Source organism: Saccopteryx bilineata, chromosome 7 (genome assembly GCF_036850765.1).
Source record: "Saccopteryx bilineata isolate mSacBil1 chromosome 7, mSacBil1_pri_phased_curated, whole genome shotgun sequence".
Taxonomy (NCBI): domain Eukaryota; kingdom Metazoa; phylum Chordata; class Mammalia; order Chiroptera; family Emballonuridae; genus Saccopteryx; species Saccopteryx bilineata.
Genome location: NC_089496.1, coordinates 11,948,686 through 11,962,667, shown reverse-complemented (window position 1 = coordinate 11,962,667; position 13,982 = coordinate 11,948,686). Strand labels below are relative to the sequence as shown.

General features: G+C 35.3%; 1 protein-coding gene across 3 annotated transcripts in view; it reads right to left on the bottom strand.

Annotated features, from left to right (window-relative positions):
* MAGI2 (membrane associated guanylate kinase, WW and PDZ domain containing 2) overlaps positions 1–13,982 on the bottom strand; it is a 1,730,241-nt gene that overhangs the window by 535,676 nt on the left and 1,180,583 nt on the right. The gene's annotated exons all lie outside the window — the stretch shown is intronic.

Below are 13,982 nucleotides of genomic sequence, written 5' to 3'. Positions count from 1 at the left end.
CATAATGGTTCTGAAAAGGTTTTGGCACTACCCAGAGAGACATATCTAGGTATTTAAATATAGGACAATAATAGGTGTTAATAATGCTGCTACATGTTATCAAAAGGATTGCAGCTAGGGAACTTGATTTATTAATAAGCACCTGGTAAACAAGCCCATTCTGAGCAAGAATGCACCAAGTCTGAACTCAGGACACCATTCCAAATTCCATAGCTAACACTGCCATTGGGCCTACCTGTTTTCAAATAGATCATGAGATATGCTGACCTAGCTTTCAAAAACAAGGTTCCATTAAAAAAAATTCTCTGCTGTAGGATAAAAATTGGGTTGTCAAAATGAGACTATGTCATGTTAGCCCCATAAGTCATATTTTAAACAATAATTTAAATATGTGTATGCATGTATAGATATTTATGTGTATGTTTAGGTGTGCATACTAAAACACACACAGACCCATTCCCACCTCTGCTAGCAAATTATTGATCATATGTAATGCTGAGAATTAAACATGTGGGAAGTTAGGACAAGATATCTAAAGACAAGTTTTATCAAACAGTCACTGACTCTTAAAGAAATATACAGATTCTCATAGAGTGAAATTTTTTATTGTGCTGTTTACCAGTGTGAATGGTTCAGTAGGTAAAGATAAAGTCCAAAGAGCATCTGATTTGGCTTAAAAACAGTCACTCAACCCTAAGGTTATTGGACAATATTAGATATAAATGTTGTTTTCTTTGAACTTTTCCCCCAATCTTGCAGTTTTATTTGGCCACCCTGGCATTCCTTCTCATCACTATCATTAGCAAGTTGCTTCCATGGCAATTGGCCCTGACAAGCAGCTATAGAGACAGATGTAGTGAGTTAGAAGAGAGATTGTGCCTGACTAGGCATTTCTGCAGTGGGATAGAGCATCAGCCTAGAACACTGATGACCCAGGTTTGAAACCCCAAGATTGCTGGCATGACTATGGGCCCACCAGCTTGAACATGAGGTCATAGAAATGACCCCATGGTAACTGACTTGAGCCCAAAGGTGGCTGGCTTGAAGCCCAAGCTCGCTGGCTTGAGCAAGGGGTCACTTACTCTGCTGTAGCCTCCCGGCTGTCATGGTACATATGAGAAAGCAGTCAATGAATAACTGAGGTGCCACAACTATGAATTGATGCTTCTCATCTCTCTCCCTTTCTGTCTGTTTGTCCATGTCTGTCCCTCTCCTTTCTCTTCCCGTCTCTCTGGCTTAAAAAACAACAACAACAATAAAAAAATAAAAAACAGAGAGTGTATGTTTGAACTTAGGAGAATAGTATTCCCCAAACTTTGGGAATTAATACACCACTGTCAGGATTTTAAAAAAAAGTATGCCTCAAAATAAATAAAAAGCAACAGTAAGTATTAAGTAGAATGGGGATAAAACCAATTTCACTATATTCGACTAGATCCCATTGTTTACAGGAAGGTATGACTAAGACCCTTCTCTGTGAGTTTACTTTTTCCTTGTGGCTTAGAACTACAGTGTTAAATATTCATTTCATGCAGAATAAACACCTATATTTATGGCCTTTCTGTTCTTCATATCCAAATATGTAACTTCAGAAATTTTTTGAGGAGCTTACTACCTTAAAGAATATCAATTCTGCCCGACCAGGTGGTGGCACAGTGGATAGAGCGTCGGACTGGGATGCGGAGGACCCAGGGTCAAGACCCTGAGGTCGCCAGCTTGAGCATGGACTCATCTGGGCTTGAGCAAAAAGCTCGCCAGCTTAGACCCAAGGTCGCTGGCTCGAGCAAGGGGTTACTTGGTCTGCTTTAGCCCCACGGTCAAGGCACATATGAAAAAGCAATCGATGAACAACTAAGGTGTCGCAATGAAAAACTGATGATTGATGCTTCTCATCTCTCTCTGTTCCAGTCTGTTTGTCCCTATCTATCCCTCTCTCTGACTCTCTCTCTGTCCCTGAAAAAAAAAAAAGAATAATATCACTTCTAATATTGCATTAGAATGGATGGACGGGCTGATATGCTAAGAACAGCTATTAATATGTGTTTAAGAAATAAAAGACATCCACAATGGAAAAGAAGAAGTTAAGATATCATTTTTTGCAGATGACATGATTCTGTATATAGAAAACCCCAAAGACTCCACCAAAATAAACCAATACAGTAAAGTCGCAGAATACAAAATTAATATACAAAAGTCTATGGCTTTTCTATACACCAATGATGAAACTTCAGAAAAATGGACATAAAAGAAATTCCTTTAACAATTGCAACAAAAAATAAAATACGTAGGAATAAACTTGACAAAGGTTGTGAAGGACCTATATACTGAAAACTACAAAACATTATCAAAAGAAATTGAAAAAGACACAATGAAATAGAAAATATTCCATGTTCATGGATTGGAAGAATCAACATAGTTAAAATGACCATTATACCCAGAGCAATATACAAATTTAATTTAATTCTCATCAAAATTCCAATGTTATTTTTTAAAGAAATAGAAACAAAAAATTACCAGGTTTATATGGAACCATAAAAAGCCCCAAATAGCAAAAGCAGTCCTGAGGAAAAAGAATGAAGCTGGAGGTATCATACTACCTGACTTCAAATTATACTATAGAGCCACGATAATCAAAACAGCATGGTATTGGAAAAAAACAAAACAAATAAACAAAAACTGCAAATATATAGACCAATGAAACAGAATAGAGTACAGAAATAAAACCACATATACATGGACAAATCAGCTTCAACAAAGGAGCCAAAAACACACAATGGAGAGAAGAAAGCCTCTTCAATAAATGGTGCTGGGAAAATTGGAAAGCCACATACAAAAGCATGAAACTTGACTACAATTTGTACCCCTGCACAAAAATAAATTCCAAATGGATCGAAAAACCTAAAAATAAAACCCAAAACAATAAATTACATAGAAGAAAACATAGGTACTAAGCTCATGGGCCTTGGCCATAAAGATCATTTTATGAATTTGACTCCAAAGGCAAGGGAAGTAAAGGCAAAAATAAACAAATGGGACTATATCAAACTAAAAAAGCTTCTGTACAGCAAAAGAAACTGACAACAAAACGAATAGGCAGCCAATGAAATGGGAGATATTTGCAATCAATAGCTCAGATAAGTAGTTATTATCCAAAATATACAAAGAATTCACAAAGCTCAGCAACAAACAAGCAAACAATCAAATTAAAAAATGGGGAGAGGACCTGAATAGACACTTCTTCCAAGAGGACATACAAATAAATGGCCAACAGATATATGAAAAGATGTTCAGCTTCACTAGCTATTTGAGAAATGCAAACTAAAACTACAATGAGATACCACCTCACACCTATTGCTAACAAGACAGGTAATAACAAGTGCTGGAGAGGCTGTGGGGAAAAGGTACCTTCATTCACTTATGGTGGGAATGCAAATTAGTATAGCCATTATGAAAGGAAGAATGGCGGTTCCTTAAAAACTTAAGAATAGAATTACCATATGACCCAGCAATCCCTCTACTGGGTATCTATCCCAAAACTTGAAAACATTGGTACACAAAGACACATGAACAGCCATGTTCATTGCAGCATTACTCTCAGTGACTAAGACATGGAAACAACCAAAGTGTCCCTCCATAGAGGATTGGATAAAGAAGATGTGGTACATGTATACAAGGGAATACTGCTCAGCCATAAGAAATGATGAGATAGTGACATTTATGAAAACATGGATGGACCTTGAGAACATTATACTTACTGAGTGAAATAAGTAAATCGGAAAAAGCTAAGAACCGTATGATTTTACACATAGGTGGGATTTAAAACTGAGACTGATGGACATAGATAAAAGTGAAGGGGTCACCAGGGGGAGGGAAGAAGCATGTAAAGAGTCACAAATAGAAGGTGATGGAAAATGATGTGACTCTGGATGATGAGTATACAACATAATCAACAGTTCAAATGCTATAGAAATGTTTACCTGAAATCTATGTACTTTTATGGATCAAGGTCACCCTGTTAAATTAAATTTTCTAAATAAAATTAAGAAATATAAATAAAAGGTCATATACACGTGTTATCACCAAACTGAGATTTTCAGACTTGGGATTTAGTATAACCATGTAATCAGAACAGATTAAAAATAACTTTCTCACCTGACCTGTGGTGGCACAGTGCGTAAACATTCAACCTGCAATGCTGAGGTTGCTGGGTTGAAACACTGGACTTCCTTGGTCAAGGCACATGTGGGAAGCAACTACTATGAGTTGATGCTTCCTACTCCTCCCCAACCCCCTTTCTCTCTCTCTTTCTCTCTTCTCTCTAAAAATCAATAAATAAAATCTTTAAAAAAATAACTTTCTCAGTTGTGATTTTATTTAATATGAAGTTGCATCTGCATCACAATTAAAATAAACTCTCATAGTACATTTCCTATATTCGGATAACACTGAATTAGCAGTTGGCACACAAATGAATCTTCCTACCTTGAATAATTATGAACATATCTTACTCATTCAGGAGCATATTCTTTATAGAAGTCAGTGGAAAAATTGTTTTGAAACAATGTGAGATTGTCCCTTAATTTCAACTTTTCCACAGCTTTTTTTTACACCATCTTCACTGTTATCACCTGCTCCCCCATGCTATCAAATTGTACCTGTATAAGGACCACCTTTTCATGAACAATACAAAATACTGATGCATATTATTCATATGATTTAAACAATACTAAACTCCTTTTGGTATTCAATCTGGGGAATTCATTAAAATGCAAGACATTTTAGGAAATACTCTTTTAAATTATTTATAAACTTTGCATACCCTTGGGGCTGAATAAAGGGGAAAAGAAACATCTAGTTAGAAATATAAAAAATGGAAAGTTATTCATATCTTGAAATTGCCTCATTTAGGGATAATTTAATCAACTCAAATAAATGTTCTATAATTCTGCTTTCGTTAATGAGGTAACCAAGTTGGGTACAGCACGCAGAAAGCACATGCCTCATTGTGATGGAAGTGCTTTGCAGACAGGATGCTGAAGCCTCCGAGTTTTAAAAGGAGCATTCTTAGGGAGATTGTGTCTGTGCGATTAAAATAGGTCTTTATTAACTTGAGGGAGACAAGAACATTTCTCATTTCCCACACTTAATTTTTTCTTTTTGCACTTTTTGTCACTTTTGTGATGTAGATGGAAAATAGTCTCTGAGATGAAAATGGAGTACTTTCTACAAGGTGACAAAATGATTAGTGATGAAGCTAAGACTGAAACTAAGGTCACCCCAACTTTCAATCTACTGCGATTTCTACTATAGGTAGACATTCTTTCACTCATTCACTCATTCATTCATTAATTCAATACCTGGTCTGATACAATGACAGGTCCAGGTAATGAATAGTGGCCTAGAGCTTCATAACATGATCACTGTATCATTATAAATGTAACAGTGATGCAATTTTCACATAATGATAGAGTATGACAAGTAACAGAAAGACAAAGTCATTATTTCAGTTGTGAACATAGGGCTGAAATGTTGACATCAATGTCACTTCAAGAAGTATTTCTGCAGTGGTCACAGTGAAACCATTGAGATACAGTGAAAGCATCATTTTGGCATATTTGGCAATACTTATGGTAAAGTCTCTTTCCTGGATCAGGGTTTTTGATTCAGTGATGCGCAATGTGAATAATCAAGAAGGTGATGTGCTCTAGAATTTCCCCACATTGTTTGATCTCTAGCTGAGGAACATCATTATAAGACTAATGAATATTCCTTTAGGACATGTGCTTGGGAAATATAAGGCACTTAAAAAGGTTTTGCATGATTAACGGACAGTCATCTTTATCAGAAGATCTAATGAAAGAGATTTTGCTTTATTTCCAAGGTTCTATTTTTAATGCATTTGTTACAGTTGAGTAACCAGTTATGTTATTATTTATTGTGTTCAATGATTTACATTAGGATTCACTCTTTGTGTTGTATACTTTTCTAGGTTTTGACAAATGCACAATGCCATGCATACTCTAGTGTAGTATTCTACACAATCGATTTGCTGCCCTAACACGCCCCTGTGCTCCACCTGTTCATCCTTTCCCTTCAAGATTCTAGATCTGGTTGAATATTTCAGGGTAATTGGTATCACAACACTTTTCTAACATGATGGTATCAATAATGGTAAGTATATTGTTAGGTACCTACCAGTGCCAGGTACTGGGCTGAGTGTGGACTATGTACTATTTCCTTAGCTCTTTACAGCAACTCTAGGAGGCTTTATCAAAAATGAAGAAACTGAGACTTAGAAGGTTAAATAATTTGTCCAACTCCACCAGTTGTAGAATTGGGATGTAATGCCAGTTCAGTCTTGTTCCAAAGCCCATATCCCCAACCAAGAAGTGGAACCATCTCATGGTTTTTGAGATAACCATGGTTTGGTGATAAGAATAACACATTAAAGAGCTTTGGATACTCTTTAGCGCACAGTATGAAGACAGGTATCATTAAAGTATCAAAATTATACTTATATTTTTATTTAATTCTGGGATTAGAACAGTATAATATACTACTTATGTGCTACTGGTTTTGAAAAGTTCCCAAAATAAATAGTAGAAAATATAAAGTCTACAAAGATTCAAAATATAAAAATGTATTTTTTTTCTGGGAAACTACCAAATCAAGTGTTGCTTGATTAATTTTGATAAGAAAGATCTAATCTTTTATAGGAGACTTTCTACGTAAGACGATGAAAAGCAACTATCCCTTTAAGAAATATGGTGAAGCCTAACCAGGCAGTGGCGCAGTGGATAGAGTGTCGGACTGGGATGCAGAGGACCCAGGTTCGAGACCCCGAGGTCGCTGGCTTGAGCACAGGCTCATCTGGTTTGAGCAAAAGCCCGCCAGCTTGAACCCAAGGTTGCTGACTCCGGCAAGGGGTTACTCGGTCTGCTAAAGGCCCACAGTCAAGGCGCATATGAGAAAGCAATCAATGAACAACTAAGGTATTGCAACGCACAATGAAAAACTAATGATTGATGCTTCTCGTCTCTCTCCATTCCTGTCGGTCTGTCCCTGTCTATCTCTCTCTCTGACTCACTCTCTGTCTCTGTAAAAAATAAATAAATTAAAAAAAAAGAAATATGGTGAAAAACTTAAACACATGTAAGGGGGTCCTCGGGTTATAACACAGTTTCATTCATATGACAGTGACATAACTTGAATTTTGGTCAGTCCAAACACACCCTAGCCCAACAGAAACAGAACATTGCCCTTTTAACAGTTTAAAATGGTGTAGGTAAGTGTACAGGGGATGCCAACTCCCTCACTCTTGTGCCCCGTGACTGCCTATTCTTCTGCGCACAACCAAACTAGTTTGCCCACGTAGTCCATAAGTACGATGCCAACAGCATAAGCCAAAACACTAACATCTCAATTTTTAAAAAGTTTTTATGGGAGTGAGTGTCATAAACTCAAAATGTCATATGTCAAGACTGCCATAACCTGAGGAGCCCCTGCATCAGGGTACCAGGTAGCAGCAAAACAGTATAACAAGATCTAGTAATTTAAAAATTATTTTTAAGTCAATACTAAAACTAAGATTAAACCAAAAATATATAAATTCAATGTGAACATGTAGATTGTTATTACTGTTCTCATATTTTTGAATTTTAATAAATAAGGTCATTTCAGTCCATTGCATATCAATAGCTGACCGCATTTCTCCTTAAAAAAATAAACTTTTTAAATATCAAAACTAAAGAAATAATTTTTGAAATCACTTTTATTTGTAATATATACATGTCATCATATTTACTTTAAGCTGAACGTTAATAAACCTGCTTCCTCTTAATTCTGAATGGATAATCTTGCAATGTCAGAGCTCTCCTGTCTGTCACATCCAGACCTAAATCTGCCAGATCTCTTTTGCACAATGAACACATGTGAACTTTTCCCACAAGTATAGCAGCTAAATACCCAGGCAATGCGGTGACAGGTGCAATGCAAACACACAGATGGAGAAACTGATAGACTTCACTAACACCATATAATTTCACTAATGGTTGACTCTTTGAGGGAGGGGGTTCTTTCTTCAGGGATATAAGAAAAGAAAGCAGTAGAAACAAATCTGTATAAAGAAATCATTGTTTTCCTAGCTATCTGAAGCCTAGAACCACAAGAGCTCTGTATTTATTCTTTTTTTTTTTCTTGCAATATTGTCTTTGGAATATAGTTCCTCTTTCTCCTGGTCTTTTCAGGCAAAGTCTTGTGCCATTTCTCTTTTGTTCTATGTATATGCATCCCTGGTGAGCCAGTCAACTCACTCAAATGTCACATAACGTCAAACATCACTTACGTGTTTCCCGCCAAGCCCTCCCTCCTAACCTCCAGATCTCCACTGGGCGTCCGGTGCAACGGTGAATGCTATTGTGTGTTGGGCAATATGCTATACCCTTTGTGTACATTATCTCACATAATTGATCACAAATATCTGTGGGGATTGGTATAATTAACCCCACTTTATATTTGAGAATAAGGAGACTTTCTTTAGCAATCTGGAAACTCACACAGATATTATTCCCTTAACACAACATTTGTTCAAATATGTTGATAGTTTTGACATTTCTTCTTGTCCTGTTCTCTGCCACCACCTTTTGACTGACATCATACCCACAAACTAAACATTCTGAATGACCATGTCTGAACTGTCAGTGTACCTTGTGCTCCAACTGACATCCACTATTCTCCACATATCCCCTGAAAACAGAGCACAGCCCATTTGAAAACCCCAATGTAAGAAGACTATACACTGTATGACTACAAATACAATATATGACATTTTGGAAAAGGCACAATATGGAGACAATGAGAAGAATAAAATTTAATCAAACATCTCATATTCTTGTTAAAATATGATATACTACCATTTTCAATGCAATAGTCAGGAAGGGCAATCACAAAGTAAAACTACTAATTGCTATTATTGGCAAATAAATATAGCAATTATTATAAGGATTGCTTTATAATAAGCAGGGAAGCACTTAATAAATGCCCTTTTATTCTGAAGAATATGTGTGTTTATATGCATATGTTTTATGTATGTATTTATGCATATGTGCATGTGTATGTGTATATATATAATATCTCCTTTCCCATTTTCCATCTTATATGAGTGACAATTGAATAATAATAAAGGTAAAAGGTAAATCTTCTGTTGAGAATATATATATTCGTATTTATATTTGTATCTCTCTTAAACAGCAACCTATTTGTTTTGTTTGTGGTTAACTTTTTGGCTTGTGTTTTGTTTTCTAGAAGTGGAAAAGAAACTGGTCGATTTGTTCTTTTTTCTGGTATGTGTTCAGAAGAAAAATAACTAAAAATTAAAATATAAGAGCCTTTGAAGTTATAACTTTGTCTTTAACTTAAAAGCTATTAATTGGTAATATTTATGAAAGAACATGCAAAGTACTTTTGCATTTCTTAAATTGTAAAATTATAATTAAGAGTACTTTTATATTTTATGAGTAAAAACAGAAACTGCTTTCTACCTCTACCAATCTACCATGTTTTAAAAGTATATGCCAGATTGATAATTAAAATTCTTGCGATATGGCAAGGCAACTTTTGAACTTGATCAATTTAAAGCATTTCATGAGGAGTTACATAATAACCCGAAGACTGGAAAAGCATTAGAAGCAGAATCCTTGACTCCTTGTGATGACTCAGTTGCATTTCCCATGAAAGCTGGTGAGCAGACAGTCCTGAGAAAATGGTAATATTAATACCATCATGGCTCATTCCTTTTTAGTCACATCTATGAGAGTTCTAACAAAGAAGTCTTTAAATTAATTATAAATGCAGAGGCCAAACATTTAAAACCTCTTAAAGGCAAAGTTATTTTTAATTACTTCACACTTACAAATTTTAGAAAATATATTGATATGAGACATGTTCCACTAATTTAATATTCCTCTCTTTTCCTGTTAAGTGAGCACTGTGAGCAGTAGAGATAAAGATTCCTTTAATTAAGTGTGCAATGAATCTCATAAAACTTAATTGAATATTTTCACATGTATATTTTCTCTTACTCAAATGCTTTCCAGCCATACTGTATACGACTATTTTTAAGCTAATACTGTACTTCAAAGAATGAGCAAAGACTCCAGGACAAATCAGTGCTGTCAAATTATCTATGGAATTTGGAAATAACCTTTAGATTTTGAAAAGGTAAATGTTTTACATTTCTTTAAGTTGACAAGATAAGCATATAAGTATATTTAAACAAAATTCTCATTTGGAATAGCCACAGCTATCTCGGTAAATGCAGAAATAAGAATTACTGTAGATTTTGCAAACAATGACTTCTCACAAATATCCCTGACCTAATAGCTCTGTTGATTGGAGCATCTTCCTGATAAGCAGAGGTTGTAGGTTCGATCCCCAGTCAAGACACATACAGAAACAGATTAATGTCTTTCTCTCTCTCTCTCTCCCTTCCTCTCTCGCTCAAGTTTATACACACACACACACACACACACACACACACACACACACACATATATATATATATATATATATATATATATATATATATATATATATATATATATATGAAAGCACACCACTAGGTTGCTCCCCAGGGCATCTAATTTTACCTAAATTCTTTAACATTTACAGAGAGACAACAAATAATTATCATTTGATATCCAAGCCCTAAACATAGTTGGCATTCACTCTACCTATTATTTTGATATGGCATTGTGTGATTATATACTCACTCATTCAGATAAATTATTCAGAAACTCCCAGAGTTGTCTGAGAGGTGGTTGGCTAGCACGAAGGTTTCCTGGCATTATTAAAGAATCTGTGTCTCTGACCCAGGGAAGCGAAGCAACTCACCATATTCATTGTGAAACTGCCCTTTGCTTCACACCTTCTTCCTCAGTCTCCTCACTTAGAACTCTGTACTTAACACTCAGACTTACTGCATCCAGATGGAAACACAGTGCTAGTTCACAAAGTCTGTTATTTTAAATCAATGGTTATTTAAAAAATTTTAAAGGGATATTTATGTTGTTAATGATATGCTGGTGCACCAAATGTCGTCATTTAAATTAACACACATAGCAACACAGAACACATGTGCCTCACGTGTGTGCACACACTGCACTGCTACCTACCCTATTTCTTTGTCCTTTCCTTATTATTATTTTTCAGTTACAGTTGACATTTAATATTATATTAATTTCAAGTGTACAGCATAGTGGTTAAATATTTATATAATTTATGAAGTGATCCCTCAATAAGTCATATGGCACACTACATATTTATTATAAAAATATTGACTATATTTTCTATGCCATACTTTGCATTTCTGTTTCATACCTGCCAATTTATACTTCTTAATCCTTCACCTTTTTCAACCAGCCCCCAGATCTGTCACCCATCTGGCATACATCAGTTTGTTCTCTGTATCTATGAGTCTAGTCTGTTTCCATGGTATATGTATACAGCTAGTGCTCAACTTATGACCACGATTGGTTCTGACAGACTGGTCGTAACATGATTTGGTTGTAAATTGAGTAGGCTATATGTTCAGTACTGTGAAATGATGTTATAAAAATCTTTAAGTCATATTTTATCATAATTTTCTTTCATTATTGTTATATATCATAATTTTCTTTGTTCATTTTATGTCATTTGTATCATCTCTACACCATTTTGTTTCTTATTTTTACATTCGTCAGATTTAAGTAAAACACTGCATTACCAGTACAACTGGTTTAATATTTGCAAAGACAATTTCCTCTTGGTAGACATCTTGGGAGGGGTTTGATGAAAAATATCCAAGACACAAAACACAAATTGCTGTACCAAGTCTGGGATAACAGTTGAAATGGTGCACGCAGAGATGGTAGTGCTGCTGGAAGCTGGTCCGCACTGTTGTACGCCCAGCTGGGCAACGCTTGTGCTGCCAGACTTGGAGTAGTCGTGGCTAGCAATTGTGGTCGTAAAATCGAATGGTCGTAAGTTGCATAGGTTGTAAGTCAATCAATATTTGTATACAAGGAAATATTACTTGACCATAAAACATAAGGAAATCTTACTATATGACAACATGGATGGACCTAGAAAGTATTAAGCTAAGTGAAAGAAGTCAGACAAACACAGATACCATATAATTTCATTTATATGTGGAATTGAAAAAAAACAAAACAGAAACAGACTCATAGATACAGGGTACTATGTCACTGAAGAAATAGTTTTAATTCTTCAAATGGCTTTGTAAATAAAAGCCATTTTATGAGAGGATTTGGTTTCCATTTGAGTGAATAGTGTAAGTGACTGAGGAGACATTAGAAATACAAAAAAAAATTAAAATTTCAAGACACTTTTGTGTTGAGTCATCTATTCCTCTTGGTTGGAAGATTCATATTTATTCAGTTTTTCTGCATTTTAGTATTTTTTGTTTGTGTAACATTAATTTCTAAATTAACTGGTTTAGAGTACAGTAAGTTTGTTGTTGGTACAGCCAAAAATAAAATTTTTTTCTAATTTTGGACTTAGAGCTTTTTAAAATCTCAATGAAGCAAAATAATCTAAAAAGGAAACAAAAATTAAAAAATTATAATGTACAATAAAATTATGACACTGTCAGGTGTGATTTGAACCTGATTCTTAAGCACCTATGATTCCAAAGGCACAAGCTTCACAATAGTCAAGTTATTTAACTTGAGCCTGACCTGTGGTGGCGCAGTGGATAAAGCGTCGACCTGGAAATGCTGAGGTCGCCGGTTCAAAACCCTGGCTTGCCTGGTCAAGGCACATATGGGAGTTGATGCTTCCTGCTCCTCCCCCTTCTCTCTCTTTCTTTCTCTCTCTCTCTCTCTCTCCCTCCTCTCTCCTCTCTAAAATGAATAAATTAAAAAAAAAAAACCAAAAACTATTTAAAAAAAAAAGTTATTTAACTTGAGAGACTTTTAATTGTGTGAATTCATTTGGTTGAAATGAAATGTGTGACCCCCTGATATAGTATCCTTTAGTTTAAAAATAAATTTTTGAAAAATTTACTTGAACAAACCATACTTTATTGTGCCTGGTCTACATGATTTACAAGGTTCATTTTTCATTTTTTCTCACTCTTGAATTTTTTCTGTGTCCCTCTGTTCATTCTTTGCTCTAAAGCAAGAAAGAAGACTGTACATCAGACAGAAAGTAGTATGAAAGCAATTGAGCTATGAAAACCAACAGTGAAACTGGAAAAAGATGAAAAGAATATTGAAACCAAATAGCAAAATTAAGGCATAAAAATAAAGACAATAGAAAATATATTATTATTTTGAGATAAACTTCAAGCTCTCTTGATCTAAGGGAACCCTGGAAACAGGACTTTAAAATATAACATCAGAAATCATGATGAGAAAAAATAATTCAAAACATTTTATTTATTTGTTTATTTGTTTGTTTCACAGCGACAGAGAATCAGAGAGAGTGACAGATAGGGACAGACAGGAAGAGAGATGAGAAGCATCAATTCTTCATTGCAGCACCTTTGTTGTTCAATGATTACTTTTTCATATGTGCTTTGACCAGGGAGCGGAGGGTTGCAGCACAGTGAGTGACCTCTTGCTCAAGCCAGTGACCATGAGGTTATGTTTATAATTCTATACTCAAGCCAGTGACCCTGCGCTCAAGCTGGTGAACCTGCTTTCAAGCTCTGCAACCTCAGGGTTTCAAACCTGGGTCCTCCACGTTCCATTCCGACACCCTATCCACTGCGCCACCACCTGGTCAAGGCATACCTCAAGGCATTTTAATATTGATGATTTGTTGCCACATCTAGGAGAATTGCAATAGATACATTAAAAATTACTGTACATTCCATTAAATCTGAAGAAAATGCCTCTGACTTCAATACTTGATTTAGTAGGAGTAAATCAATGGCCATAATTTTAGCAGAAAAAATTTTTTCAAAATGTAATTAAAATCTC